We start from the raw sequence: 5,950 nt of genomic DNA, 5'->3' as shown, positions 1-5,950 counted from the left end.
GGGGCGGCAGTTTCCCTTCTCTGAATTACCGATTTACTGCAAAATGTACCGTTGGTGGAGGAAACACCGAACCCTGACCCAAAATCCGACTCTGATCGGACTCAAACCCACAATCTGTCATACAACTAGAAGTCCATTGCGCCACAGAGCTAATTACATAGAACTGCATTACAAAAGCAAAATAGTGTTGATGCTGGAAATCTGAAATATAAACAGATGAAATGCTGCAAAAACACTCTGCAGGTCAGGCAGCATTCCATGTCTGTTTAAAAGGGATCTACTTTCAGTCCCGGATTATTCTGTGTCTGTTTAAAAGGGATGTACTGTCATTCTGTGTCTGTTTAAAAGGGATGTGCTTGTTAGTCCCGGATCTTTCTGTATCTGATTAAAACGGGTGTTACATAAATATTAGTGTCTGCCCCACAGAAACAGTCCATTTGCACGAACTGGTCTCCAAACGAGGCTCCTCCTTCTCTATTTCTCCGCCGCGCCCCCCCCACACCCCCAAAAAAAAAAAACTAGAATCAATATCGAGCCTGCACTGACACACATCCCACCCGATCCCCGTAACCCCTACACCCACCCTATCCCCGTATTTAAACCCCCCTAACACTAAGGGGCAATTTATTATAGCCAATCAACTTAACCTGCACATTTTAGGACTGTGGGAGGAAACCGGAGCACCTGGAGAAAACCCACGCAAACACAGGGAGAATGTGCAAACTCCACACAGACAGTCACCCGAGGTCCGGATTCGAACCCGGGTCCCTAGCGCTGTGAGGCAACAGTGCTAACCACTATGCCACCATGCTGCCCGTTCACTAATGTCTTTCAGGGAAAGAAATCTGCCGCCCTTACCTGGTCTGGCCTTTGTGTGACTCCATTCCCATAGCAATGTGGTTGACTCTTAACTGCCCTCTGAAATGGCCTAGTAAGCCAGTCAGTTGTAACAAACCGCTACGAAACAAAATAATAAAAATGAAACTGTACGGACCACCTGGCCTCCTCCCGAGGTCCCCACCATCACAGAAGCCAGTCTTCAGCCAATTCCATTCACTCCACATGATATCAAGAAAAGGCTGAGCAAACTGGTAACAGCAATGGCTCTGGGCCCTGACAACACACCGGCTATCATTCGGAAGACTTGTGCTCCAGCCAAGCTGTTCTAGTACAGCTACAGCACTGGCATCTATCCAACAATGTGGAAGACTGCCCAGGTATGTCCTGTCCACATAAAGCAGCACAAATCCAATCAAGCCAATTACCGCCCCATCAGTCTACTCTCTACTCTCAATCATCAGCAAAGTGATGGAAGGTGCCATCCACAGTGCCGTAAAGAGGCACTTACTGACCAATAACCTGCTCATTGATGCCCGGCTTGGGTTCTGCCAAAAGCACTCGGCTCCCGACTTCATTAAAACCTTGGTCCAACATGAACAAAGGAGCTGACCATCAACATCCTGGGGGTTACCATTGACCATAAATACTGTGACAACAAGAGAAGGTCAGAGGCGAGGCATTCTGCGTCGGGTGTCTCACCTCCTGACTTCCCAAAGACTTTCTACCATCTACAAGGCACAAGTAAGGAGTGTGATAGAATACTCTCCACTTGCCTGGATGAGTGCAGCACCAACAACACTCAAGAAGTTCGACACCATCCAGAGCAAAGCAGCCCGCTTGATTGACACCCAATCCACCACTTTAAACATTCACTCCCTCCACCACCGGTGTACCTTGGCTGCAGTGCGTACCATCTACAAGATGTACTGCAGCAACTCACCAAGGCTTCTTGGGCAGCACCTCCCAAACCCGTGACCTCTTCCACCTAGAAGGACAAGCGCAGCAGGCGCATGGGAACACCCCCACCTCCAAGTTCCCCTCCAAGTCACACACCATCCTGACTTAGAAGTATATTGCCGATCCTTCATCGTTGCTGGGTCAAAATCCTGGAACTCCCTCCCTAACAGCACTGTGGGAGCAACTTCACCACACGGACTGCAGCGGTTCAAGAAGGCGGCACACCACCACCTTCTCAAGGATCAATTATGGATGGGCATTTAATGCTGGCCTTGCCAGCGCACCCACATCCCATAAACGAATTAAAAAAAATCCTATCAGCATATCCTTCTATTCCTTTCTCCCTTCCTCTTAAATGCATCTGTAGTATTCGCCTCAACTAATGCATTCTCAGCGCTCTTTGGGCAAAGAAGTTAACCCTGAATTCCCTGATGGATTTATCGGTGAGTATTTGTTACCTGTTTTCTCTGAGCTAGTTCCTGACTCACTCACAGTAGGAAGCATTTTCTCACTGTTAATTTGCAGCTGCGATGGCCGAGTGGATAAGGCGTTTGGGCTCGAAATCTCAATGGGGTTTTCCTGTGCAGGTTTGAGCCCTGCTCGCAGCGACTTTGAAATTAATTATTTATTTTATTTCATCGGCTCCCTGTGGCGATCACTGGCCCAGAAATTGATCAGAATTCCCTCCACTGCACTTTATTACACTGATTAACCCAAAGCTGTTGTTCCAATTGGAACACTAATAATTTATCGGCATCAATTAGATATTGTGGATTTGTTGGGAACTAGTGAGCAATACACACACAAAGCAGCATCAAAAATACTAATTAATAAAGAGCTCTGCAGTGTCTGGTAGGGAATCACCTTCAGCTACTAAGTGGGAACACGGTTTGGTTTTATAAAACTGAACACGAATTAAAAGTGTGTAAAAAGACCGCGGCAGAACTAGAACCTACAATCTTCTGGTAACCTGAGGATTAAGTAGTGGTTTGTAGATCAGCGACATCTGTGGACAGAGAAACACAGGGTCAACCTTCCAGTTCCTTGAACTCTCGGCAGAACTTTGCTTCAAAGTATTACAGCTCCAATCTTTTCAGCAAATAGCAAAATTAAGAAACTACCCACACCATCAAATAGTAAATGGCCCATACGGGGATCGAACCCGCGACGTTGGCGTTATTAGGAGCACGCTCGAACTTACTGAGCTAACCAGCCTAACTTCACTCCTTTTACTGTTAAATTCAATTTCTGTTGAGTTTTGGTTTTTGTCAGTTGACTTCGAAGGCTGTAAAAGAAAGACTCTGATTTCAACAGCGCCTTTCACATCAGGACATCTCAAAATGCTTTACAGCCAATGAAGTTGTAGTCACTGTTGTAATGTAGGAAAAACAGCAGCAGCCAATTTGTGCACAGCAAGCTCCCACAAAGTGATAATCGAAGATAACCTGTTTTAGTGATGGTGATCTGCGGATAAATATTGGTTACAGGACACCGGGTAAATCTCATCACCCCCTGCTCTTCTTCCAATCGTGCCATGGGATCTTTAATGTCCACCCGAGAGGGCAGAGGGGGCCTCAGTTTTGGAGTTGTATTCCACCACAATCTGTAACCTTATGGACCGGCATATCTCTCACACAACCATTATCATCAAGACAGGGGGCCAACCCTGGTTCAATGAGGAGTGCAGAAGAGCATTTCAGGAGCAGCACCAGGCGTACCTAAAATGAGGTGCCAAACTCATGAAGCTACAATACAGGACTACACACATTCTAAGCTATGGAAACAGCATGTGTAGACAGAGCTAAGCGATCAAACAACCAACGGATCAGATCAATGCTCTGCAATCCTGCCACATCCAGTCGTGACCATTTTAATTTAATTTAATTTGTTCCTATGATTTGGCCATCGCTGGCAAGGCCAGCATTAATTGCCCATCCTTATTGCCCTTGAGAAGGTGGTAGTGAGACGCCCTCTTGACCCGCTGCAGTCAATGAGGTGAAGGTCCTCCAATAGTACTGTTAGGGAGGGATTTCCAGGATTTTGACCTAGCGACGATGAAGTTATGGTGATATATTTTCACGTCGGGATGGTGTGTAACTTGGAGGGGAACTTGGAGGTGATGGTGTTCCCATGCACCTGCTGCCCTTATAAGAACATAAGAACATAAGAAATAGGAGCAGGAGTAGGCATTCGGCCCCTCGAGCCTGCTTCACCATTCAATAAGTTCATGGCTGATCTGATCTTGGCCTCAACTCCACTTTTCTGCCTGTTCCCCCTTAACCCTTGACACTCCGATAGTTCAACAATCTGTCTACCTCAGGCTTGAATATAATCAATGATTCAGGCTCCACAGCTCTCTGGGGTAGATAATTCCAAAAATTCACAACCCTCTGAGAGAAGAAATTCCTCCTCATCTGCGTCTTAAATGGACAAACCCTTATTCTGAAACTATGCCACCTGATTCTAGATTCCCCCATGAGGGAAAACAACCTCTCAGCATCTACCCTGTCAAGCCCCCTCAGAATCTTATATGTTTCAATGAGATCACTTCTCATTCTCCTAACCTCCAATGAGTATAGGCCCAACCTGCTCAACCTTTCCTCATAAGACAATCCCTTCATCCCAGGAATCAACCTAGAGAACCTTCTCTGAACTGTCTCCAATGCAAGTTTATCCCTCCTTAAATAAGGAGAGCAAAAATGTATGCAGTACTCTAGGCGTGGCCTCACCTGTACAGTTGTTGCAAGACTTCCCTGCTTTAATACTCCATGCCCCTTGCAATTAAGGCCAACATTCCATTTGTCTACTTAATTACTGCATGCTAACTTTTTGTGTTTCATGTACGAGGACACCCAGATCCATCTTAACCGCAGCATTCTGTAGTCTCTCTCCATTTCAATAATATTTTGCTTTTCTATGCCCTCCATGGCCTCGCCCCTCCCTATCTCTGTAATCTCCTTCAGCCCCACAACCCCCTGAGATATCTGTGCTCCTCTAATCCAGCCCTCTTGAGCATCCCTGATTATAATCGCTCAACCTTTCTGTTGCCCTAAGCTTTGGAATTCCCTGCCTAAACCTGTCCACCTCTCTTTCCTCCTTTAAGATGCTCCTTATAACCTATCTCTTTGACCAAGCTTTTGGTCACCTGCCCTAATTTCTCCTTATGTGGATTGGTGTCAAATGTTTTGTCTGAAAATACTCCTGTGCAGCGCCTTGGGACGTTTTACTACATTAATGGTGCTATATAAATGCAAGTTGTTGTTGGTAATGGTGGTCGCTGATTCGGTGATGGTCTTGCTGTTGAATGTGAAGGGGCGGTGGTTAGACTTTCGCTTGTTGGAGCTGGCCATTGCCTGGCACTTGTGTTGGCTGTTGTCATGTGTGGCACACAGTGACATATGCACAGTATTTGCCGATAGGATAGTGTATGATTGACAACTGCAGGTGTATGCTGAAAGATTAATGCAGGAAATTGTCAGCTAGAGTCTCGAAAATATAAGCTTATACACATGAACCAAACCCAATGGCCGGTTAGCTCAGTTGGTTAGAGCGTGGTGCTAATAACGCCAAGGTCGCGGGTTCGTTCCCTGTATGGGCCGTTTGATTTTTGGTAGAGAGGGTAGTTACTTGATTTTGTTATTTGTTGAAAAGTTTGGATGGAAACTCACACGGGACCTGCAATACTTTGAAGCAAAGCTGGAAATCCTGAGTTATGACCTGCGGAGCGTTTCCAACATTAAATGAACAATTCCAGATCCATCGGAATTCTCGTATTTCAATCAGTGAACGGTTCACAGCTGCTGATTGGTTTGGAGTGCAAAGAATAGAACTGAAATAAATACAATCCCGGGGTTTAATCGCTCATTATTAACATACCGCCAGAAACAGACCGTTCGGTCCAACCAGTCCATGCCGCCGTTTATGCTTCACTCGAGCCTCCTCCAGTCTTTCCTCATCTAAATCTATCAGCATAACCCTCTATTCACTTCTCCCACATTTGCTTACCAAGCCTCCTCTAAAATGCATCTAAACTATACGCTTCAACCACTCCCTGTGGTAGCGAGTTCCACATTCTCACCACTCTCTGGGTAAAGATGTTTCTGCTGAATTCCCGATTGGATTTCTTGCTGACTATCTTATATTGATGGCCTCT

At 45.9% G+C, this 5,950-nt stretch overlaps 1 non-coding gene across 1 annotated transcript; it reads left to right on the top strand.

Moving 5' to 3' along the window:
* The first annotated feature begins 2,321 nt into the window (after positions 1-2,321).
* On the top strand, positions 2,322-2,405 carry trnas-cga (transfer RNA serine (anticodon CGA)). Its single transcript has one exon. It is a non-coding gene; the product is annotated as a tRNA-Ser (tRNA).
* Positions 2,406-5,950: the final 3,545 nt, after the last annotated feature.

The sequence above is a fragment of the Somniosus microcephalus genome, unplaced genomic scaffold (assembly GCF_052327205.1).
Source record: "Somniosus microcephalus isolate GS21.2 unplaced genomic scaffold, FLI_Smic_1.0 unresolved_chr8, whole genome shotgun sequence".
Taxonomy (NCBI): Eukaryota; Metazoa; Chordata; class Chondrichthyes; order Squaliformes; family Somniosidae; genus Somniosus; species Somniosus microcephalus.
This window is presented reverse-complemented; position numbering and strand designations above follow the sequence as displayed.